Source organism: Camelina sativa, chromosome 17 (assembly GCF_030686135.1).
Source record: "Camelina sativa cultivar CO46 ecotype springtype chromosome 17, ASM3068613v1".
Lineage (NCBI taxonomy): Eukaryota > Viridiplantae > Streptophyta > Magnoliopsida > Brassicales > Brassicaceae > Camelina > Camelina sativa.
The window spans coordinates 21,659,194-21,686,123 of record NC_141896.1 but is presented as its reverse complement, the minus strand read 5'-3'; the positions used below and the strand labels follow the sequence as shown (position 1 = coordinate 21,686,123).

At 34.3% G+C, this 26,930-nt stretch overlaps 5 pseudogenes across 2 annotated transcripts; all 5 read right to left on the bottom strand.

Annotated features, from left to right (window-relative positions):
• Window positions 1-2,092: 2,092 nt before the first annotated feature.
• LOC147924159 (putative F-box protein At1g31090 pseudogene) lies at window positions 2,093-3,558 on the bottom strand (annotated as a pseudogene).
• A 2,792-nt stretch (window positions 3,559-6,350) lies between these two features.
• Window positions 6,351-7,786, bottom strand: LOC147924158 (F-box protein At1g67130-like; annotated as a pseudogene).
• A 2,547-nt stretch (window positions 7,787-10,333) lies between these two features.
• On the bottom strand, window positions 10,334-11,823 carry LOC147924157 (putative F-box protein At1g31090 pseudogene; annotated as a pseudogene).
• Window positions 11,824-17,785: 5,962 nt separating this feature from the next.
• Window positions 17,786-20,112, bottom strand: LOC109129910 (putative F-box protein At1g33020 pseudogene; annotated as a pseudogene). The gene has a single exon (XR_015586261.1). The product of XR_015586261.1 is annotated as a putative F-box protein At1g33020 pseudogene (transcript).
• Window positions 20,113-23,613: 3,501 nt separating this feature from the next.
• Window positions 23,614-26,845, bottom strand: LOC104759579 (F-box protein At3g57590 pseudogene; annotated as a pseudogene). Its single transcript, XR_015587635.1, has one exon. The product of XR_015587635.1 is annotated as an F-box protein At3g57590 pseudogene (transcript).
• Between the last annotated feature and the right edge of the window lie 85 nt (window positions 26,846-26,930).

Below are 26,930 nucleotides of genomic sequence, written 5' to 3'. Positions count from 1 at the left end.
TGGTTTGTTTAGATTAGAATGAACTAAAAGCGGTTATTCCTTGTATTACGAAACAAATTTTTTTTTTTTTTTATTTTAAAAGCAAGAGTACTAAATATATTAACATAACACAATTAATTAGGACATTTACAGGATAGCCAGAAAAGAAGAGTGTTAAGCCAACAGAGTGATAAAACTCACACGAAACATATAAATGAGAAGTTTGACACAGACTATGAAACCTAGTGATTGACTTTGCCGGCAATCTCAAGAATAAGATCAGTTGGGATAGGTTCCAAGTTTTCTCTTATTTTCAGCGATTCTGAACATCGTTGATTGCCTTGGGACATAATTGGCTTGTGTTGTAAGAAAGCTTGTTCTCTCACCTATTGATTAACAACGGAGGAGAAGAATAAAAAAAAACTAGGGTTGACGAACAAATAAAGATGATCAAGGCACGTGATACGTTAAAAAGTAAGTAAAGAGAGAAACACACATAAGTTGTGGCTGCTCTGTTTTCTTCAGAATTTAAAGGGGAATATTTTAATCAATTTCTAATATGATTTGAAAAACTTTACATAAACATTTACATATTTTATTAATATTTAAGACATAAATATTAAAAGCTTTAATGGTCTTTGCTTCTTCTGAATCCTAGGTTTTAATAATTCCATGAAAAATAAGAATATATATGTATTGCAATCATTCAAGAATTAAGTAGTTTGATTGACAATAGATCAATAAAAATTCTATGAATTCAAGTAGCGCTTAGTCCTCCTAAGATTCTATCATATTACCTTTTGTATGACAAAGAAATTTAAAACCTTGACTGTTGAACATTTAGAAAAAATCGTCAATATGTCTAGTTTTTTTGTAACTTCAATTACTCTGAATGTTTTGTGGTAAATACAAAGTATGTTAACTAAGAGATTTTTATAGATTTTTCTGCAGATATATTTTCTATAAGGAGAGAAATTTTTTTTAGAAGGAGAAAATCCTACTATATTAACTGAGAAGTACAAATATGAAACTAACCTTAGAATGTGTAAAAAATTACATTCAATTGCCATTAGAAAATGTATATAGATGATAAATTAATAATTTTTATTTGCTCACAATTATAATATTAAAATTAATATTTTATATTTCACAAAATAATGATGCAAATACAACAAACAAACAATATAAAACTGTAATAATACGTCAAAAATAAAATACAATAATATTCTAAAATAATTTGTATTCAAATAGACTAATAGATTTACAAAACAATTAAAAATAAAATATTCTCTAAAAAAAAATAACTATTTTTTTAAAAATAACACAATAATTTTTATTATTATATTATAATTTTTTTTAAAATGTTGATCCGTGCTTTAAGCACGAGATATCTCCTATTTCTTTTATATTAACTGAGAGATCGTTTTACTAAAATAATATTTTGTTGCATTTCGTTCCAATAATATGTCATTCCTTTCAAGTTTTTTTAAAATGATGAATGTTATGAGAATAAAAGAAAGATAATTTTTATTGGAATTTGAAAGGAAAAAAATGGACATGTTCTCTATTTCTATGTTTTTATTGCTAATTTGGTTGCAAGTCTTGTGACATGATTTGTATAATGAATCTCTTACTGCACATTAATTTTTTGTTTTAAAAATGGCAAAGGTGTGTTTTGGGGTGTGTGTGTTTTGTGTTTTCCATTAATTTTACCAATTCCATGGTTAAGGGCTTGCAGCATTTTTTATTCGGTTCAGTGTTTATTATTTTTATTTTTTTTTGAATTCTCAAGCTACTTATTAATCTTACGACATGCTGCAAGCTCTTTCCATTGTGATCTATGAGTTGCTATTTTGCATATTGCGTTACAATATATCATTACATTGATCTTTGGATTCAGACTTCAATCTCCGATACAACTATGATAATTGTTTTACTTCATGACTAATTTTTTGAGTTGATCATGTTGTTTCTTTAACGCCAAGCAACATAATCAACTTGTCAATGTCAAAGAGGAGTATCTGGCTTGAGGAGTAAAGTAAGCAATCAGGTTTTGGCACCAGTAAATTTTAATCATCATCTAAAAGACGCATAGCCTCGAAGATTAACGCTCTCAATCTTGTTTCTCGTGAGCAACGGTCGTCACTTGATGATCTCCTCTAGATGATGTTGATGATGTGCTCTGTTCTGGTTGGCTTATAGATGTTTCCGCATATGTTGTCTTCATGACATCAAACCTAAGATCCTCGACATGGTCTACAAAGGAGTAAACTCTATGATCGCTAAACCATTCTTCCCCTTCTTTTATACCTTGGATTTCAACACTACGGAGAGTGTTCCTTTCGAGATTAAAGTAGTAAACATAAAACGGTTTATAGAAAGGGTCTGCCAAAACAATTTCACCTGAAGCAGTCACCCCAACAACACCAATGAAACTGCTGTCATCCTTAACCACATTATTCTCATCACTCAAAGTGTAGGCATATGCCGTCAATTCCTCTTTTCCGACATCTTCTAGAACCCATATATGTAACTTAAGGAGAAATCTACCTTTACAACCATCCTGCAACATTATCACACCTACTTTACCCTTATAGTTGATCAATTTAGTAGGCCACCTCATGAGTTCTACCTGTGTTAGTAGAAACTTGAATTTTTCAGACCTAACATCAAAGCAAACTATCACTGCATTCAATTCATCAGTTTGTTGAGCTAAGTAATACACAACTCCATTGATGCATATCCCTCTACACCAAAGAAAAGGATCATGGTTTGAAGGACATTGGATATTCCTCCACCTCATTTTTCCAGTTCCTAATGTCAAAATATGAAAAACCAATTCAGTACCGACTCTATTGTATATGACCAAAACCTTATATTGCTTTTCAATTGGATCAAACCCTAAAAGGTCAAGACAGCTTATGTCCGTTAATCCTGGTGGTAAGATCGCATATTGCCCCGTGCTAGGGTTACATATCACACTCATCCGCGTATCACGGAAATAGATCAAACCGGAAGCATAGCTAAAATCGTTTAGGTTTCTGCCTTCAAAGAATTTCATATGAAAACTCTCGGGTACTACAAAAGACGACTTCCCATAATGATTTTGAGGCTGAGGCGGCGTTGAGAAGAAGCTCCATTGATCGCCTCGTTGAACCTTAATTAATAAGAGACGTGGATTAGATAAGGATCTGGTGTGGAACAACTCGGTGAAATCTTTACGGCAAATAATGGACTCCCATAGCTTCGACACGCAGCAAACCCTCTTTATTGACTTTGCTGGCAATCTCGAGAGTATCTCGTAAATGAGATCATTAGGCCATCCTTAATGGCATAACTATTGGTGTGTTCTTACCCAAATTTATTAATAAAAAAGAGAATAGTGGGCTAAGATCAAAAATTTTGGTCTTGAGATAGAACTGATCTAAAGCCCAGTTCTCCTTTGTTTCCTGTATTGTGATTGGTCGAGATGTTTTGGAGAGAAAGAAAAAATTTTATTTCTCTCGTTCTGATCAAAATCGTTTCTGGTAACTCATCGTGGTCACCATCTTCTCCGACGAAGGTTTGTATTCCGGCCATTAAAACACATCAATGGCGTCCACTAAACCTCTCTGTTCAATTCCTTACTTGTTCCTCTCTTTCTCTGTCCTCTTCGTCTTCTCGCTTCTCTTCTTCTTCTCCAATTCCTTATGCTCTCTCGCCATTCTCGGTCTCCTTTTTCGCCAACTCAATGTCTCGTAAGTTCTCTCAGACTATATTTATCGATTCTCTCTGTTTACTGTGTTGGATTCTGTTCTTCGGTCTCTGATTTTAGTGATTTGCTGTTTAGTAACTGAGGAATATTATTTGGCTCGTTTGATCTGTGAGAAAGTGTGATTGCTCTTTGCATATGTTTGTCGAATTAGGGTTTTTGCAATCAGTGATGTTAATTTGATTTTGAAATTGATTTGCTTTGGATTTTCATGTCTTCTCCCTGTGGATTTTGGTTTTGCACACACACAAATTTTGCTAGATTCTCTTTACTTGTTTTTGGGTGAATCAGTGGTGCGTCGACTTTACTTTTTACATATTTCATCATCATATTACTTTTAATAATCTCAGAATTGGCAATGGTTTCATGATCGTCCTCTAGTATATACATAATCGGTTTCAAGACCCTTGCTTTTTCAGCCACATGATTTACAACTCTATAACTCTTCTCCAGGGTACCAGTGGATCCACTAGAGTGGCAAATATCACAGGACACAGCAAGTAACATTGTTGCTCTGACGCTGATGTAGTGTTTGTGCCCTTCTTTGCTACGTTGAGTGTTGAGATGGAGCTTGGATCACGTTTTTGTTCTAACTGGTACTAAAGCTTCTCTCTTTATATCTGTTGACACTGTTGTGGAGCCATACAACGCAACACTCTCTGTGCACCAGCTTGTTGAAAACGCTGATGAGTGTATGGTTCTTGACAATGAAGCCTTGTATGACATTTGCTTCCGTACACTCAAGCTTAGCACTGCAAGTTGTAAGTATCACACGGCCTTCTTAACTTTTATATATTAATCAATATTGTTGATCTGTCTCCGTGGTGCTACTGTGTTTGTTGTTTGATGCATAGTTTTATACATAAGTATGTATGATGTGTAATGCTATATATTGGACTTGTGCCTGCTGTTGTGATACTCAATGTTTCAAATCATATCCTTGTTCAATCGATATCATCACTATTGTTACTCTGTCGTTGTGGTTTTAAGGCTTGTTTTGAATCATGCAAATAAAAGAAATTTATGAAATCTTTATTCTAAGAACACCAAAATTAGTTCCCCCATTTTTTTTACCTATGATCTTAACAACTGATTTTACATTATTTTCACTATATATTTAATCTAAGAACACAAAAAAAGTTGTCCCATTAAGGATGCCCTTAGGGAGGGAAACTGAGTTTACTCCTCTATTCATAATCGTCTTTGTATTAGTTTGCTTGTCGGAGAAAGAGAGAGAGAGAGAGATGTGAACACACATCGAAGAGACTCTGAATTTATATATAATGGAAAACCTCTTAGGGCGTTATTAGTTGGGAGATGAATTTGTGTAGAGTTATTGATTGTAAAAGTGGAGAGATTTTTTATTTTTTTTTAAATAGACTTTTTCCAAATTTGTAAAATTATGTTTCACTTGTTACTAGATTATCATTAACTGGTTTTCCTCCAAAAATTTCTTTACAAGGTAACACATGTACTTTTTTAAAAAGTTTCTAAATATTATTATAGATTCCAACCTTAAAGTATGTTAAGGTGAGATTGTTTTTTTTTTTTTTTTCAACCAAACATTAATTAGAAAAAAAACTTAATATTGGTAGTCCAAACAAAAGGATAAGAGTTTATAAAAACAGTATTTCTTTTAAAAGCATAGAGATCTTTTTTTTGTAAAGATTTTTTTGTAAAGAGATATTTCTTTTACTTAAATAATATTCTATGGTTACTTAAATTAATTCTCTCAATTTAACAACTTCTATTTTATTTAATTCTTTTTAATAGAATTTCTGTTAGAAACAAGAGGTTTAGAAAATATTATTTTGTGTTATTATTATCTATTATACAGGATATAACATATGATATAACACGATTGTCAAAAAAAACATATGATATATAACATTATGGTTTTAGGTTATAGTCTACTAATGAACCGATAATAGACATCCACATAATACAATATATATTCATAACAATTTCATGGATTTTAAAAAATTCCATTTTCTTCAAATTGGTTTTCTAAAATTTCCATCAGAGCTTTGCATCTTGTTTTTAATTTATTCTGTGTCAGTTAAAAAAAAAAAAAAATGCGACGCCAAAATGTCTACAAAAATATTATTTGATAACATTGTCTTATTTTTCAGGAGGTTTCGCTTCCAAGTCAAAATTCTTTGCTTCATCTGTCAAACCTGGAGTTGAAGCTAGAGTTTTAACAATTCAAACAAAGAAGAGTGACAATAATAATGTATATATATATATATATATATAATTATTTTATAATAGTACTTAATACCAAGAGCTGTGAATGAATTTATAAGAGATGCGCTGCAAGAAAGGAGCTAGGAACCCATGAAAGTCTAGTGGATGAGGTGAAGCGGATGCCAGAGCAATATGTGTTTGGTGTCAAAATAATGAGGTGATCGGTCTTAACTGAATGCTTCAAACATGTTTTTGCTATCTTGAACCAATTTTTCCTCAATAGGTTTTTTTTCCAAGGCAAACAAGAATACATGTAGAGGTCTTAAAAGAAATTTAAAGCATTTTGTAAGATAAAGCATTAGTTTTGCTCAGAACTCCCAAGTAATGTTTTACACAATAAGGACATGATGACCAGAAAGAACAAAATGCTAAGTCAACGTAATAATAAAACCCACACGAAACATGTAAACGAGAAGTACCGAAGCCAGAATTTGGGTTCGCTTCCAAGATCAGATTAGACATGTCCTCACTCTCGGGTAGATAATAATTCGTATTTGTTCTTCATAGGTGGAGCAGAGTTACAGAGGTCATGTATGCCTAGTACATATTAAGATCCTCTACATAGTCTAGATGATGTTGATGTTGGTGCCTGTAGGGTTACGCTTCTATTCTGGTGGGTTTATTGATGTTGCAGCATGTGCTATCTTCAAAGTATCGAACTTATTAAGATCCTTCGACATGGTCTACAAAGTAGTAAACTCTAGGATTGTTATACCATTCTTCCTCTTCTGTAACGCCTTGGATTTCAACACTTTGGAGAGTGTTCCTTTCGGGACTGAAGTAGAAAACATAAAAAGGTTTACATGCCGTTGTCTTGGCCAAAACAATTTCACCTGAAGCAGTCACCCCAACAACGCGAAGATTTTTGTTAACCTTAACAAATTTATCCTCAGCCCTCAATGTGTAGGCATATGTCGACCATACCATTCCTGTTTCTCGAGATCCTCTAGAACCCACATACATAATTCTAGGGGAAATCCACCATCCTCAGAATACTTCCAGTTAATCACACCTAATTTACCCTTATAGTTTATCAATTCACAATAGCTGTATAGTATATCATAAGTTTTATCTAGCAACTTGAACTTTTCATACCTAACATCAAAGCAACCTATCAGATCATCCACTTTGCCCGGAATGCCATAAGCTATGTAATACAAAACCCCTTTAATGCATATCGCCCTTTGCCCACGATGACCAAAATAGGGAAAGGGGCATGTGATCTCCCTCCACCTCGAATTTTCTGTTCCTAATGTCAGAATATTATAAAGCGCTACACCATCGACTCTACCATCAAAGACCAAAACCTTGAATTGCTTGCCAATCGGATCAAACCCTAAATCCCCGCTGGAGGTTGTTCTCAGTTTAGGTGGTAAGATCGCACATTGTCCCGTGCTAGGGTTACATATCACACTCAATACATCGGCATCCTCGTTTGGGATCCGCAGATCAGAGAAATAAATCAAACCAGAAGCGTAGCTATAGCTACAACTGTATGATCGTATGCCTTCAAATAACTTGGTATGAAAATAGGCGGCTACTACAAGGGACGACTTCTCATCTAGATTCTGAGGCTGAGGCGACGAGAAGAAGCTCCACTCACCATCTTTTTCGACCCCAACTAAGAGACGTGGACGAGTGGAGGACCTTATGAAGAACAACTCGGTGAAATATGGCTGGCAAATACTCGACTTCCATAGCTTCGACACGCAACGAAACCTAGCGATTGACTTTGAAGGCAATCTTGAGAGTATATCAAGAAGGAGATCATTAGGGATGGAATCTGAGTTTGCTCTATTCATGATCATCCTTGTGTTTGCTTGTTATCGGACGGAGAAAGAGATATAAATACAAATCTCTTAAAGTACGGTCCGACCTAATTACATCTCTCATTCTTGGGCTTTTTTTTTTCTTTTTAGGTAGCGGGTTTTTTAGTAGGGGAAGTTCCTATCTTATGACTAATAATTTCGTATAAACAAACAAGAATATATTTATTTTGTAAATATATTTATTTAGTATAACATTTATAATACAAATTTCTATTGGTTTGAATTCATTAAATTTATAAAAATTTAAAATAGTAATCGTTTCACCATAAATTTTAGATTGACATGATGACGAATCTAGATCGAATGTGAACCAAATTAGTGATCGATTAGATTTCTATCAAAATTTTTAAATTATCAAATTAGATAAAAACCGCAAAAAAAAAAAAAAAAATTCATGAACCGGATGAAAATTGTTAACCGGGTCAAACCCGTCCGCTAAGTCATTCTGCAACAGATTTAAATATTTTGAGCTGCAAAATGTCTTTGTATTCGTCCCTCTTGAATTCGTGAGATCCGCAAATAACCCACATGCATTTCAATAAATCATTTTAAACTTAATTAATATTAATAAAGTTATGTGATAAAGTATTTAAGAATAACACATTTGTTTTCTTATTATTATTACTTTTTGTTAAAAACACAGTGGCATATAACTGTAAATAATAATGATGTGTCTTGAGCTCTCTAGCGGCGACACATCAGCTTTTTTAAGAGAGTGCTTCTCTATTAATATATAGAGGATTCGACTACTCCACAAGAGTACTTTGGAATTTTGCAAGAATATACGAATTATGTTTTCTAGAGAGTCCTCTTTCCATCTAGCCTATCTAAACTTTCATCTAAGCAATAATATTTCCTTTACATTAAAATAAAGTTAAAAATATTCTTATAATATATATTTATGTTACCTATAATTAAGAAAAACTTAAATATAAAAATGCATTATTTAAAATAAATAAAAATTTAAAATAGTAAACACAATACTATTACTATTTTAATCGTAACTTAAAATTAAAATATTTTTTTAGTGTATATTTATGTTAATTTTAATTAATAGAAATTTAAATAAATAAAAATTAATTATGGAAAGCAATGAAATATTAAAATAGTAAAGCAATACTATTATTATCTTTACCTTAAAGTAAAATTAAAATATTCGTTTAGTGAATATTTATGTTATCACAAAATTATCAACTAATGAGAATGATTCTTTATTAGATCATGATATTTGAGTCGCCAAACACATCATTATTGTATATTTTATTTCATTTGTATAGCACAACCTAATAATTCTTTCTCAAGTTTTGAATCTTTAATTTTTTAAAAAGCCAAATATTTAATATTAAAATATTAATAAATCACTCTTGACAGTAATATATGTTGTATATGTAAATCCTATATATGATAATATGCCGAATTCATCCATGAAAACAAAAAATATAGAGGGTTGCCAAATGGATGAATAAATGGGACGCATAAGATGGCGGTCGGACGTTACATAAATAAAAATAAATTATGAAAATAATGAAATGTTAAAATAGTAATAAAATACAATTAAAATTTTATTATAACTAATAATATAACTCAGACTTTTGAAAGAAAAAAATAAAAAATGATTACAGCTTAAATTTTAAGTGTGTTAATGAGTTTTGAAATGGAAGTTGCAAAATAAATAATCAATTATCATATTACTCATAAGTTATATAACAAAATATAAAAAAATGTGAAATGTATGCCGATTAAAAAAAGCGAAACTACAAATTATAACATGATCATAAAGAAAAAAAAAGTTGATGTTTCATAAATTAAATTAAATGCTTTTAATCAAAAAATTACTAAAAGATGGTAAAGAGATAATAGTTATGAAATATCTTGAAAATCAATTTACAGCCCAATATATATTTTATATGTGAGTCAACAGAAAGTGAAAAAAAAAAGTAAATGTCAAGTCGCAACTAGTGGCGGATCCAGGATTAAAATTTAGGGAGATCAATTACAAGAAAAATAATATTAATATGACAGATTGGGGGTTCAAACTCGGGTTTGGGGAGGTCAGCGGTACAGAATTTACTATCTGTGCTTCTGAAATTTTACGTAAATACATGTAAAAACCAACTATTTTATTAGTTACCCAGGTTAGGTGACCCACCTTCCTCCTGAATGGGTCTGAATGTATTTTTGAAGATAGACAAAAAGGAAAGTATTTAAAAGTGTTAGAAAATAAATTACTAAAATTTTAAAAAATGATACACATAACTTGATATTTATGCGTACATCTATTCCACAAGAGAAATAAAGAAGAATCTCTAAAATCTGATCTCCTAGGAGAGAGAAAGAAATAAGAATGTCGAAATTATATATGAATCTTGACATGTCGACGACGTCACAGATAAAAAAGAAAACCTCGCAGATATGAGATATCTGTTGTCAAGACTTTTTATTTCACTTGATTGCCAACATCTGTTGTCAAGACATTGGCAAGCCATATAGTAATTAACTACTTCTTTCTAAATCCTCAGTCTTTAGTAACTTTAAGTGAAAATCTTAATAACTTAATGTTTACAGCCATAAAGAGAGAATACAAATACAACTTGGGTCACGAGAGCATTTTCAGCTGACTTGAGGGGTAAGGTAAACAATCAGGTTTTGACACCTTTAAATTTTAATCATATTCTAAAAGACACGAAGCATCAAATTTGTCAACGCTCTCAAGCGTTTAACGATCTTGTTCCAGGTGAACCACGTTCCTCACTTGATGATCTTCTTCCGTAGATTAATTATGTTGATGTGCTCTGTTCTGGTTCACTTATAGATGTTGCAGCATATGTTGTCTTCATAACATCAAACCTAAGGTCCTCGACATGATCTACAAAGTAGTAGTAAAGTACTGATTTTTTTTCTACTCTAACACCTTCGATTTCAACACTTTGGAGAGTGTTCCTTTCAGGATTAAAGTAGAAAACATATAACGGTTTAGATGCAATATTGTTCGCCAAAACAATTTCACCTGAAGCAGTCACACCAACAATAGAAATAAAGTCGATTCGATTGACTTTATTCTCAGCCCTCAAAGTGTAGGCATATGCCGTCCATTCATGTTTCACGACATCTGTTACAACCCACATACATAACTTAAGGGGAAATCCACCATCATAATCATCTTCGAAATTAATCACACCTAATTTACCCTTATAGTTTATCAATTTAGTAGCCCAAGATCTACTAGGGCAGTCTGAGTTTAGATTTAGATACCTAAATTTCTCAGACCTAACATCAAAGCAAACTACCACATCATAGATGTCAACAGGTGATTGAGTTAAATAATACAAAACACCATTGATGCATATCTCTCCACTCCAAAAATGAGGATAATGGGGTAAAGGACACTGGATATTCCTCCACCTCATATTTTCAGTTCCTAATGTCAGAATATCAAAACTCAATTCATCAGAAACTCTATTGCTCAAGACCAAAACCTTGAATTGCTTGCCAATGGGATCGAACCCTAAAAAACCATCGAAGTTTTTGTTGAGGTCAGGTGGTAAGATCGCATATTGTCCCGTGCTAGGGTTACATATCACACGAACTTTATAGTCTCCATCCTTTGGGCTCCACATTTTTTTTGTTCCCCCATCCTTTGAGATTCGCGTATTAGGGAAATAAGTCAAACCAGAAACATATTTACAATAGTAGGGATACATGTCTTTCGTGAACTTCATATGAAAACTGTCGGCTATTACAAGAGATGACTTCTCATAATGACTCTGAGGCTGAGGAGAAGAGAAGAAGCTCCACTCACCGTCTTGTTCGACCCCAATTAAGAGACGTGGATTAGATGAGGATCTGGTATGGAACAACTCAGTGAAATCTTGACGGCAAATAATGGACGCCCATAACTTCGACACGCAGCGAAACCTCCTTATTGACTTTGCAGGCAATCGCGAGAGTATCTCAGGAATGAGATCATTAGGGAGGGAAAGTGAGTTTGCTCCTCTATTCATGATCGCTGTATTAATTTGCTTGTTAGAGAGAGATGTGAATACAGATTGAAGAGTCTCTGAAATTTATATATAGAAATGGAATACATATTATTGGGAGATGAATTTGTGTAGATTTATTGGTTTTAAAAATGAAGAGATTTTCTTTTAAGATTTTTACCAAATTGGTCACTGATTATCATTGATTTGCATTAATTTGTATCCCTCCAAATTATTTTCTAAAAAGCAATATATATGTATTTTTCTTAAAAAATAATCTCTATATTATACATTTCAACTTTATGTGGGGGAGGGTGGGGGTATGGGATTAGAGACTTTAACAGAATATAATAGAATTTGAAGACATAGAGAACTGTCATAAGTTATAGATTTCTTTTGAGAAATTGTTTTACTAAAATATTAATATTCTGTCTTGCATTTCGCTTCGATATTTTTATGAAAGTGATGAATATCATAAGAATAATAGAAAAAAAAAATTGTTGGAATTTGGACAAAAGAACGCACATATTCTAATCTATCTACATTTTATTGCTAATTTGGCTGTGACATGATTTGTATAATGAATCTTATTGCACATTAACTTTTGTTTAAAAATGGTAAAGGTGTGTGTGTGTTTGTGGGTGGGTGTGTGTTTTTGTTTTCCATTAATTTTAAGAATCTCATGGATAAGGTCTTGCAGCGTGTATTGAATCTGTTCAGTGTTAATTGTTATGTATTCTTACTACATATTGCAAGCTCTTTCCGTTGTGATGAGTTGCTTGATACTCACAGGTTTTGGGATCAAAGAATTTGCATCAAGCTTTATTACATTGATCTTTGGACTCAATTTCATTCTCCGATACAACTAGTGAGGAATTCAAAATGTCATCCAAGAAAGTTTAAGAAACATGTTTGGTTCCAAGTAGCAATGGTAATAACACTGATAGAAGAAAAAAAAAATCCTTGAACAATATGAGAGATGGTGCACCGTGAATAAAGGAAAAATATTGTATCTTAGAAGCCAAGTGTTATTCCATAGAGGAAACTCTTTTTGAGGTGCGTTTCCCGTTTCCAAAACGTTTCGGAAACGGAAATTCGTGGAAACTCGGAAACAAGTCACAGAAACACGATTCCTACAAATCTCTGTTTGGAAACACGATGGAAACTCCGTTTCCGTTTTGGAAACATGACGGAAACTCTTTTCTATAATTTCAAAATTTAATAAATAAATAAATTGAAAATATAAGAATCCATGATACATATAATGATAAAAAAATATAATATAATTAGTAGCCTAAAAGTTAAAATCCCTAAATATATGACGATGCTAGTCAAAAATTTTGATTTTGAATGTTTATTTTTTTTACAGATTTACTTTTAATTAAACTATTTAATATATGTTTTGAATTTGTGTTGTTTCAGATTTTTTTAATATAGTTTTTATGATTGGGGATTTATTATATCTCTCTCTATATATATATATATGTATATACGTTTCCTACATGTTTCCATTATTTAATTTTTGAAAAAACCCGTTTCCCATTTCTGAAACGTTTCGTTTCCGCGTTTCCGTTTCCGTTTCCATGCAACATAGTTCATTAGTTTGCTCACAACTCCCACCCAGGTAATGTTTCACCACTCACCAGAAAGAACAAAATGTTAAGTCAACATAATGATAAAACCCACACGAAACTTTTAAACGAGAAGTCACACTAACTGCCAGAATTTGGGTTGGCTTCCAAGATCAGATTAGCCGACAACAAATATTTGTTTCTGCATATCCGAACTGTAGGCTGCTTGTTCTTCACAGGTGGAGCAGAGTTGCAGAGGTCATGCCTACGTACCTAGCTATGGTTTTGGCCGTTCCGTACTGATGTTTATGCCTTGGTTAACTAGGCTTGACAAGAGTTGCTTTGTATCGTTAGAATTCAAATCCTGTGCATAGTCTAAAAAAACATAAACTTTACTTTTCTTCTCAAGACCTTGGATTTCAACTCTTTGGAGAGTGTTCTTCTGGGGATTGAAGTAGAAAACACAAAACGGTCTAGATGAACTATACTTCTCACACAAAACAATTTCACCAGTGGCGGCAGTCACTCCAACGATGTCAACATTTTTGGGATCAACGATTGCATTCTCCCCCAGAGAGTAGACATATCTCGACCATTCATGTTTCTTAACATCCTCTAGAATTAACATACGCAACTCAAGGGTACTGCCGACATAACTCCAACTAATCCCACCTAGTTTACCTTTATAACTTATCAATTTATAACTATATTGATCACAAAAGCATCTTGCATCAAAGCAAACTATCACATAAGAGGATTCACAAACCGTGCTAGCTAAGTAATACAAAACCCCATTGATGCAAATCCCATCAGACAAAGAACGATCGTATGGAGGACAGTGTATATCACTCCTCCACCTCAGTTTTCCAGTCCCTAATGTCAGAACTTTGTGATGAACCCTTTCATCAGAAAACGGATAAGCCTCGGACAATACCTTGAATTGCTTGCCAATACGATCAAACCCTAAAAAGCTTGTTGAATTCCTGAAGCTATACAGTTTAGGTAAGATCGCATACTGTCCCGTGGAAGGGTGACATATCACAGGTACTGAAAGTTTTGAGATCAACATATCAGGGAAATAAATCAAACCAGAAGTATAGCTACAACCATAAGGGATCATGTCTTCAGAGAACAACTTCATTTGAAAATACGCGGCTGCTACAGGAGAAGTGTTCCCATATGGATCTGATGGCTGAGGCGACGAGAAGAAGCTCCACTCACCGTCTCGTACGACCGCTAATAAGAGACGTGGACGAGCCGATAACAACTCCGTGACATATGGACGGCGAAACATGGACCCCCATAGGTTAGACACGCAGCTAAACTTCCCGATGGACTTTACAGGCAATCTAGAAAGTTTCTCAAGCATGAGATCAGTTGGGATGGACACAGCTAAACCTCTACACTTGATTGTTGTAATTGCCTCATCGGATACATATATCGAAGGTACAGTTCATGGATCAGTTGGGGGAGGGTTCTCCTAGGGCATTTATTCCAAACCAAATATGGTTACACATTTCGATTTCGGTTTAAAGGCATAAACCAATCGGCAGTTTTTGTTTTTGGTTGGTTCTCGGGGTTTAGTTGGCTTTCTTTCTTGGCCTTTTGGGGTTAAGAAACAGAGTCAATAATATAAAAGTGAAGTTGTGATTTTTATTTTTGATAAAGCGAAAAATAATTCTTTGGCTAAAGAAAATGTAAATAAAAATGTTTAATATATATATATTAGTCACAAAGTCTAACTAAGCTGTTAAGCCAATAAGATAATCTAATCCTACATCTGTTTACTTTAAAGTTCAACAGAGATGGAGCAACTAGATATGTTCTATGAAATCGTTGTAATTTAAAGTTCATTAAGCTTTTGTAATGAAGTTATAGCAATTGTCAAGTGATCGTAGAGATCGCCATGTGACAGAGCATCCATCTCAACATATGACATTGCTAAAGAATGTCGTCTCCGTACAGACTGTATTTTAAATCACGTAAAGATAACTCTGGAGGATTGGGGAAAGCTAATTAATAACAACTTTCTCAGTATATATTTTTCCTGAAAAAATAAAACCTCTTACCAAATCCATTATGCAGCCAAGAACCTCTTAACCAAATCCAAATCTAATTAATAAGTTGTGGTTATAGGCTTTTTTTCTGATGATATCTAGGCCTCGGTTTACTGAGCTTAACCTAAGTTCCTTTGCATCGTTAACATTAAGATCCTCTACATAGTCTTCAATAGCAAAAACTATACTACCCTCCTCTAAGCCTTGAATTTCAACACTTTGGTGGGTGTTCCTTTCGAGATTGAAGTAGTAAATAAAAAAAAAGGTCTACATGTATTCGTCTTTGAAAAAACAATTTCACCTGTAGCAGTCACTCCAACGATTACACCATAGTGGCCTTTATTAAAGAATTCAATCTCTCGCAAAATATAGATTTTTCTCATGAACATCCTCTAGAACCCACATAAGCCACTCAAGGTCAAACTTTGTACCAGCTTCACCAGAAAGCATACGACGAATCCGCCAATAAATCATACCTAATTTACCCTTATAGTTTATCAAATTCAGGTTAATAATATTATGTACTTGATCGGGAACAAAGTTTGCATCAATAAATTTGAATTTCTCAGTCCTAACATCAAAGCAAACAATCACATCGTCACGATTTTCAAGTTGGAGAGCGTAGTAATACAAAACCCCATTGATGCAAATCCCTTCAGAAGAAGGATGATGGGTAAAGGGACAATGGATCTTCCTCCATCCCATTTTTTCAGTTCCTTGTACTGTCAGAATTACATGAACATCAGGACAAGATAGATAAGCAATGAACGCCAACGCCTTGAATTGCTTATCGATCGGATCATACCCTAAATAACTGAAAATCTTTCTGTTCCTCGTCAAGACAGGGAAGATGGCATACTGTCTCGTGATAACAAAGGTTACTGATTGGTTTATCTGATGGGGAGAGACAGAGTACGAAACTTAGCTTAGGGCAACCTAGGTTTAGGTTATTCAGTTCGATTTCGGTTTAAAGGCATAAACCGATCAGTAACCTTCTGTTATTCTCGGTTCGTTACGAGTTCAGACCGGTAAAACTCAACTTACTCGGTTCGCTTTCGCAAATCAAATTCAGTTTCACGAAACTGTGGCGTACGTTCTTTTATTTTCTAGGTAGTAGGTACACTTGATGCGGTAGTTGTCAATTTGTATGTATCACTTCTATGATACTAAAACTTACTACTTCCAGTGGAATTAGCATCGAGCATAGAATTGTGAAGAAGACATTGGTGGTCCTGCTATAAACGTCATGCTTATGGTTTTAGTCGTTCATTGTAGAAAACAGAGTAGATAGGAATAAGTTGTTATTATTGATTATTGATTATGCTACCTCTTAAAGATATTGAATCGCTTGGAATCTTATAACCAAGTGTTACTGTTAAAACAGTAGATATTTGTGGGTATTACGTTTTTTTTTACTCTGTTTTCTGTTTGTTTCATTCATCTTTAGGTCTCATTGTATTAAGTTCGAAAACAAGTTCTTCCATTCATCTTGATATCCGAGAGTTCAAGAGTCCAATAGTTGGAGAAATATTGGCCAGTGACGCTTTTTTCCCATTTGGTATCCAAAACTATTATTTCTCTCCAAAAAAATGAATCAGTTTTTTTAAAGTGCAATAATCGAATTTAATGGAATCAGATTTGGAAGATGCGATTGCAGAACCAATGGAATCAAGACGCCATTGATTGCTGCAACAAGTATGGAGGCTCGTCCTTGCTCTTCACTAATGTCAGACATTTCCACCAACATTAGATTTAAATGATGTTAAAAGGCTTTGGAGCATAAAAAAGATTCACTAGTACATCCTAAAGCAAGTATTCACTAGTGGAAACCTCCTTTGAAAAGCTTTTTGATTCGACAATGATTCAACTTATTGTATCTAATCTTGATGTGTTCAAATGAAAATGAGAAGACCTGTAAACCAATTTTAATTTGTCACACTCACAGACTATAAATATTACGTAAACAACTATAGGCATGGCTCTGACTTGAATAAAAACTTAATTTCTTAAGGTTTTCTTTGGTAAATTGATTTTTACATAGAAAAAAAAAAAACATTTTGTAGCAAATAGAGAGATTTTTAGCTGACTTGAATAGCAATGGAAGCAATCAAGTTTGGAACATGTATATATTTCAACAGGAAGCATCGATCAAATTTGTAAATGCTCGCAAAGGATCATAAGCTCCTAAGATCAAAAATGCTTGACTTGAGAATGTTAACACTAAGGTCTTCTATATGGTCTACAAAGACACTAACTGTACGATAATCAGCCCCAACACCTTGAAAGTTGAGACGTTGGAGAGTGTTCATCTCGGGGCTGAAGTAAACATAAGACTTAGGTGTCCAGGTATACAACAAAACAATTATTATTATTATTTTTATTTTTTTGAATAAAATGTAAAATTTATTCGAAAAAAAAGTTTAGTTTTTAAGCTTTGGTTAAAAAGTAAAGCTATCTAATGGAGATTAAATAACAGAGGGATATCTTGTAGTTAGCCATGCTGCCATTGCTGCTTCGTATTTTCCTTTGCTGCGAGTGTTGATGGAGAGTAATTTATCTCTTACGGTCCGGTCTAGTTGGTTGATCAGAAGAGGAGCAGGGGTTGGTGTTTCACTGTGTCTTCTCCTGTTCCGTTCCCTCCAGAGAGTATGGATGGTTGCTTGAAAGACATAACGCACTAGGTACAGGGTAGTAGAGTTCATTTCCGCATCAGAGATGAGAACCAGATTGTCCGCCCAAATAGTTGAGAAATTACTTGTAAGGAGCTTGAGTGTTAGGTCTGTCCAGATTTCTGCTGAGTAAGGGCATGAGAAAAATAGATGATCCCTGGATTCGAGATAATTTGAACAGAGAACGCAGGATGTGTTTGTGGCACCATCCCAGCTCTGCATTCGGTCACCTGTTGAGAGTTTATTAAGAACCGTTAGCCAAGTGATAAAAGAGTACTTTGGAGTTGATTGAGTAAACCAAACTCCTTTACTCCAATCCTTGTAGCCCCGAGATTCCCGAAAACTCTCCCACGTCTCTTTTGTTCTGAAGTTAGATGTGTAACGTCCTCCTTTCCCTTTCCACAGAACCGTATCCTCAACTTCTACCATCCCGAGTATACGAACCTCATCCAGAGCAGTCTCTATGTGGTTGAGGTAATCTACTCTGTGTCTTCTTCTCCTATGAGCTAGAGCCTCTTTGACCGTGGCATGTAAAGATATTCCCATATCTATGCATCCATGTTGCCCTGCTACATCCAACAGACAACCCAGATTCGACCTATTATCATGCCAAAACGATGTATTACTACCATTGTGGACCTCATACTTGATATAGTTCGATGCAAGAGATCGGAACTTCAACACTTTTTTCCACATCCAAGAACCTGCAGTAGTGTTTTCATTTATAGACCAGAAAGAGCCTTTAAGAAGCAGATAGGATCGTAACCACTGTGTCCATAATGAATTTGTTGACAAGAGACGCCAGATCAGTTTTAAACAGCTAACCGTGTTTTCTTCCTTTAGTGACCTTAAACCTAGTCCACCTTCTTCCCTAGGTAAACAGACGTCTTTCTAGGCCACCTTTGCCTTCTTTGTACTGAGAGTGGGTCCTGACCAAAGGAAAGCTGAGCAAAGGCCATCGATTTCCTTAATACAAGCATTGGGAAGTCGATAAGCAGACATCCAAAAGTTGACCAAGCTGTGTAGAACAGAGCTTATCAACTGCAAACGCCCTGCAAAAGAGAGGTGGCGAGTAGTCACACTAAGAACGGAAAGATGTTTGCAGAATCCATTATCCGGAAAAGGGAAGATACATTCCGACCAGTTCTGTGTCTCAACATCCTCTAGAACCCACATACGTAACTCAAGGGTACGCCATCTACAAACATTACCATGGGTACCCCGTCGTCCATCGTTGTCATACTTCAACGTTATACCACCTAATTTACCCTTATAGTTTACCAACTGATTAAAGCATTCTGCTTTAATAAACTTAAATTTCTCAGACTTAACATCAAAGCAAACTATTACATTAGAACTTTATCAGTTGGTTTACCTAAATAATACAAAACCCCATTGATGCAAATGCCCTTACCAAAGGCTGATGGGTAAAAGGACATTGGATCACCCTCCACCTCATTATTCCAGCTCCTAATGTCAGAATATGATGAACCGTTTCATAATTAACTATACCGTTCATGAGTAATACCTTGTATTGCTTGTCAACTGGATCAAACCCAGAAAAGCTTCTCGACTGGTTGTTCTTTCTCAGTTTAGGTAAGATCACATACTGTCCCGTGAGTGGGTTACATATCACAGGCATTGAATCCCCATCCTTACTTTTTGTTGAGATCCACACATCTGAAATATAGAGCAAACCAGAGGCATAGCTACAAATACGATTACATCTGCTTCTATGGAACTTGGTATGAAAATCGACGGATACTACAATAGACTTCTCATATGTATTCTGATGAGGGTGAGGCGACGAGTAGAAGAGCCATTCACCGTTATATTTTTCGAGGGCAAATAAGATACGTGGACGAGTCGAGGACCTGGTCAGGAACAGCTCGGTGAAATCTTGATGGCCAAGTATGGACGCCCATCGCGCCGAAACGCAACGACACCTCCCGACTGACTTTGAAGGCAATCTCGAGAAGATCTCGTGAAAGAGATCGATTGGGATTGAATCTAAAGTTTTTTCACTACTCATGATCGTTGTATTTGTTGATCGTACGAGTTGACTCAATATATAGAGTTCGTGGACTAGCTAGGGCATTAATTCCGAACAAAATCAAGGATCAATTTGGTTTATTCAGTGTGATTTTGGTTTAACCGATCAGCATCCTTTGATTTTATTATGTTCTCGGTTTCGTTTGGGTTCAAACTGAACCTAACCATATCTAAACCAAAGTTTGATTGGTTATTCAGTTATTTAAAGGCCTAAAATTGAATCGAACCGTATCCAAACACAAGTTTGGTTTGTTATTCAGTAATATGATATAACCATATATAACCATTTGGTATAGGTTGGTTATCAGTAATATCCGAATGGTTATATCATATTACTATAACAGTTAACTAAATTTCCAGACCTACGGAAAACGCTAAATTTGGCCAAATAATCATATATATGAAAGTAGGTAAACTCTCTCCCTCAGCTTGACACGTCAGCACGCAAGAGAATGACACGTGTAACTCTTAAAATTGGTTCACCTTCCATAGGTTACGTCTATTGGTCTTCTTCCGCAATTAGGGGTTCTAAACTGCTAGGTAGTCAACCTAACGTCGATTTGTACAAAAAATCCCTTCCACTTTTTAACAATCACCATAAATTGAAAATGCCTTCGTCAGTGAGATTCTTAAGATCTCTCACTTCGTGTAAATAGCATTCTCCCCTTTAAAATCCCAAACATCCTCACAACAAAAATTGCATTGCTTCTCACCAAGACGAAGAAGAAAGTATGCCGGAAAATAAAAGACTTGCTGAGAGAGTGCCGAGACGGCCCGCTGTTAAAGAGTAATCTCGCTGATCAGTGATGGAGAATAACTGATCAAGACGCTTAACAAGTATTTGTCAAGACGCTTAACAAGTACGTGTAATTCTTGAGGTTCGACCATTGTTTCCTATTCTTTAGGAGCTACAGAATTGCTATAATTGCCTGCTATGTCTTGAGGTTTTGCATCTATAGTTCTACTCTTTAGTATATGGTGGTTGAGTCTATTCTTTATCTCCATTTTTGTAACAACATATCATTAAAAATAAAAAGAAAAATTATGATGCATTTTGTTATATTCATTCGAACATTACAATATCAACTAAAAATTTGTGTTCAATCTTAAGTTTATTTCGTTTAAATCATCTCCATTTTGACTCTGATGTGTAGTTTCTTAAAACTCCTTTCGATTAGATTGCTAAGATTCATTTGTTTGAGACTACTCACAATTTGAAATCATTTGACTCGCTTCTACGTTACATGTTTCTTTAAACATCTAATAAGATCTATCTAAGCTCCATCATGCTATTGATGACATTTCCAAAACTTACAATATATAAAATACACTCTCCACTTCAATGTCATTATCGATGGATTAAACTATGTTGGTCATTTACTCATTTTAGTGAATTACTAATACAACTTAAGGAGCAGAAATAAACCTAAAAATAAAAAGAGTTAAAAATAAAAATTGTTGGAAAAATGATCATCACTATGCAAAACGAACAAAAGGTACACGAAATGTAGAAGACATCAATGTTCATTGTAATATGAAAACAAAAACTGATGTTTATGTAAATTTTAACTTTCAACATTAGCGCATGAAAACAAAGATTAGAAGAAAATATCTGCATACAGTTTTTAACAAAAAGTAAAAAGTATGAAATTTATAAAACTTAAAGTAGTACAATATAGATGGGAGAAAAGAGCCATTAAGATCTATTCCAATTCTCCGACACTTTTAGTTTGATGAGTCGGGAAAAATGTTAATAAATTAAAACCGATCCAAAAATTTGAGTTGAGCGAGCCTTTATAAGTTATAATTTGTTAAATCATATTTTTATCTCTTTCTCTCTTTCTCTCTTTTTTCTTCAGTTTTTGACTCGGCAATAGATTTCAACTCTCACTTTATAACGAGCTTAACTGTGGATCATACAACAGATGTCAGGATTACAGATAGAAAAAAAATGATATATGTTACCAAAATATTACAGTCTAGTACCTTTCATCAAGAACACTTGTTCCAATATAACAATCTTTGACAAAGACTCTGAATTTAGATATGGAAATGGTCGTCAAGTTCAAAGTCGGCGCTAACCTAAATCCCAAGAAACATAGGTTTTAACTGTCTATTAGACCATCTCCATTGTATTTCTCTATTTTTTTCTCTAAAATAGAGTAACTCAAAAATAGAGCACTATTTTCCTCCAATGTATTACTCTATTTTCACCTCTATAATAGAGATAGTATAAAAAAATAGAGGTGAGAATAGAGTTGCTCTATATATAGAGCAATCCTATTATTTTCTCTATTTTAGAGTAAAATATAAAGTAGGGTTGGAGCAAATGTTGCTCTATAATAGAGATTTGACTCTAAAATAGAGTGGGGTTGGAGATGTCCTAAGATGTATATCAATTCTTTTTTTTTTTTTTAGCAATGATCGGAAATTATTTGAAACCGTCTATTGATTTTCCCAGATGAATTGACTTATCTTATTGGTACGTACTTATTTTATAGATCACAGAATGGTTTCTTTTTGTTTTTTTAACAACATCATCAACTCATAATTGAGGAGTATCTGCTTGGTTTAGCAGCAAGAGTACATTGTTATCCGAGAATTCTATGGAGATGCTTCAGCCGTGGCTTTGACTCAATTAATAAAATTTCATAGATAAGTTGATGTTTACTCTGAGAGCATACAACTTGGATAGAACTTATAAAGGAAAGCAATTAGGATTCGGCACATGTAAATTTCTTAATGCTCTCAAATGTACGACGATCTAGTTGCGGCTGTACAACGGTCCTCAGTCCTCACTTTCGTGTTTACGCTTGCTTATATAGATGCTGCAGCATATATATGTTGCCTTCATAATATTAAACTTAATATCCTCAGCATGGTCTACAAAGGTGTAAACTCTCTATAATGATTCAACACTTCATTCATCTTCATTCATCTCAACTTTGTTTTCTCTATGTTTCATTCATCTTTGGATATCAGTTCTTACGCTAAAAATCAAATCTATTTGTAGCATTAGTCATTCAGACGTCTCAACTGTTCTGTTTACATAATTTAATAATGGTATTTATAGAGAGATCTAGAAGATCACAAGATTAATAACAATATATTCTATATTTATTATTCTAGATATTGCAATCATTATAGTTTAGGAAACTCTTGTACTATATAATTCTATGTAACCTAAGGGGGTGTATTCAAACCATGATTTTGGAGAATTTGATGGGATTTAGGAAATTTAGAATTTTGATAGATTTTAGGTAAGTTCATATGATTTTCTGTAAAATTCTTTCAAATCCCACCTAAAACCATGGGATTTGGATTTCTGTATTTTTAACTAAACAAATCCTCTAGAATCCTCCAAAATCCTAAAAATTATTAAAATCCTAATCCACAAAACTGTTTTGAATAACAGTGGATTTTAAAGTAGATTTTTAAATCATCAGTTCAATAACAAGAGATTTTAATGGATTTTAAAGTAGACTTTTAAATCATCAATTCAATAACGGTAGATTTTAATAGACTTTTTAAAATCCATGATTGAATAACATAGAATTTGTAAATTTCACACAAATCACTTAAAATGTCAAGTTGAATACACCCTCCTAAAGATTATAATCATGAGAATCAATATAATATTTCCTAAACACTAATGTGTTCATCTCTCATCAATCTATAACATGGTATCAGAGCAGGTTATGCTTGAGTTTAGATCTAACAATCAAACTCTTTAACCCATACCTTCCCTAAGCTATTGCGCTTCTCCATCTGTTTATCTTTCTTTTTATTTTTTTTTCTATCACTACTTTCTACTGGACAAGCTTAAATCATCTCATAATATCACCAACATGAGATCTTCCATCTTCATCACTGGAGAAGCTGATGGTGACATGATCTCCCCGAGATTCGACCAAGTCACAGCCAAGCTGCCTTCCAATGAAGAAAAGCTCTATTGCCGCTGCTCCAACACGAACCAGCTCCGCTGCCTCTCGACTCGAGACTCCTCCATATGTGTGCCTTTTTGCATATTTCTGCATGCCATCTTAGTCGATCTGGTCAAGTCACCATTACTTCTTTAAGCTATATGCTTCTCAACGACTTATGTCGTTCCTGATCCAAAGTTGATCATAAGTTTCTAAGTCGTTCACGACTTCTCTAAGCTATTTGCTTCCTCGTACCTTCTCCAAGGCCTTTTACGGTATATTCGTCTAATATTCAAGCGTCATGCTTCTTCAGTCGTATCAATCTCAAGCCTTCACTCCATGACACCTTGAGCTTGAGGGGGCGTATAGAGAGATCTAGAAGATCACAAGATTAATAACAATATATTCTATATTTATTATTCTAGATATTGCAATCATTATAGTTTAGAAAACTCTTGTACTATATAATTCTATGTAACCTAAAGATTATAATCATGAGAGTCAATATAATATTTCCTAAACACTAATGTGTTCATCTCTCATCAATCTATAACAGTATTGTTTTTCTTTTTTTTTTGTTCAGAAAATGTTAGTCGTGAAGCACACAAATTCCTTGTGGTGTAGTGATATCCTCGAGACTTACCGTCTTGCTGTAAAAGCAGATACCATTAGAGCTTTTGCTAGTATTGCAGCCTTCGATGAAAACGATGACATAAAAAAAATTGAAGTTTTGATATTAATCACAACATCTAACTTGGGTTATCACCCATAAAGATAAATCAATCCACCATCAATTTTATAACTAATAACTTTATTTAAGAAAGGGGTATCCGAGAGTTCGGGAGGGCAGCTGATAGAGAAACAAGAATGTTCTATGAAATTGTTGTAGCTCAAGTCTCAAGGCGGAAAAAGAACGATCAAAGGAAGCTATCACTCTTAAAAGTTGGAGGTGGCTATTTAGCTAAAAACACAGATGTAATACAAAAAAAAAAAAAAAAAAGCTTCAACAATACTATAGATGTTTTAAAAGAACGTTTGATTTGCTCCCAAACAAACCTGTAACACAATTACCATAACAAAATGCTAACCAGAAAAAAGAAAAAAAAAATCAGAGTAATAAAGTTCAAAATACTATATATGCCAGCAGAATAATAAAGCTCACACGAAACCTGTAGAGAAATGTCAGCGGCAAGATAGAGAGAATTATATAATTGTGACAATTTCAGCCAAGGCTCTGACTTGGATAAAAACTTGGTTTCTTAAAAATTTCTTATAATTGATGTTTACATCATCTAAACGACACAAAGCATCAAATTTGTTAATGCTCTTAAACGATTCTTAGATGCTTGACTTGAGTTGCTTTACATCGTTAACACTAACATCCTCTATATGGTCTACAAAGGCGTGAACCTTACCACAATTAGCTGCACGGCCTTGAAAATTAAAATATTGGAATGTGTTCCTCACGGGACTAAAGTAGATAACATAAGACTTAGAAAACGTCTCCCACAAAACAATTTCACCTGTAGGCGTCACCCCAACAACGGAAAAATGATTGCAGAATCGATCATCCGGAAAAGGGAATACACATATTGACCATTCTTGTTTTTCGATATCTTCTAGAACACACATACATAACTCACGGGTACGCCATTTATAATAATTATTATCATATTCATACTTCATTATAATCCCACCTAATTTACCTTTATAGTTTATCAACTGATCAAAGGATGGTGCTCTAGTATACTTAAATTTCTCAGACCTAACATCAAAGCAAACAATAACATCAGAACTTTCACCAATTGGACGAGCTAAGCAATAATACAAAACCCCATTGATTGTCACGGGTAACTCACGAGTACGCCATCCACTATAATTGTCACGGGTACCCCATCGACTACCAGTTTCATACTCCAATTTAGTCCCACCTAATTTACCCTTATAGTTTATCAACTGATCAAAGTATTCTGATTTAATAAACTTAAATTTCTCAGACCTAACATCAAAGCAAACTATCACAGTAGAACTATTATCAGTTGGCTCAGCTAAATAATACAAAACCCCATTGATGCAAATCCCCTTAGCGAAAGGCTGATGAGTAAAAGGACATTGGATCTCCCTCCACCTCATTATTCCAGTTCCTAATGTCAGAATATGGTAAGCCGTTTTATTATTAACCATACCGTTCATGAGTAATACCTTGTATTGCTTGTCAACTGGATCAAACCCAAAAAAGCTACTCGCCTGGCTGTTTGCTCTGAGTTTAGGTAAGATCACATACTGTCCCGTGAGTGGGTTACATATCACAGGCTCATCCTTATTTTTTGAGACCCGCACATCTGAAATATAGACCAAACCAGACGCATAGCTACAACGACAATAAATTCCGCCTATATGGCACTTGGTATGAAAATCGACGGATACTACAATAGACTTCTCATATGTATTCGGAGGGTGAGGTGACGAGTAGAAGAGCCATTCACCGTTGTATTGTTCGTGGGCGAATAAGATACGTGGACGAGTCGAGGACCTGGTCAGGAACAGCCTCGTGAAATCTTGATGGCCAAGTATGGACGCCCATTGCTTTGAAACGCAACGACACCTCCCGACTGACTTTGAAGGCAATCTCGAGAAGATCTCGTGAAAGAGATCGATTGGTATGGCATCTAAAGTTTTTTCACTATTCATGATCGTTGTATTTGTTGGTCGTATGAGGAGACTACGATATATTGAGTTCGTGGACGAGCTAGGGCATTTGTTCCGAAACAAAGAAAGATTTGGTTTATTCACTTTGATTTCAGTTTAAAGGCTCAATTTGATTAAGTTAAATAGATGGGTCATGGCCTCATATGCGTAGGTGTTGTGTTTTTGA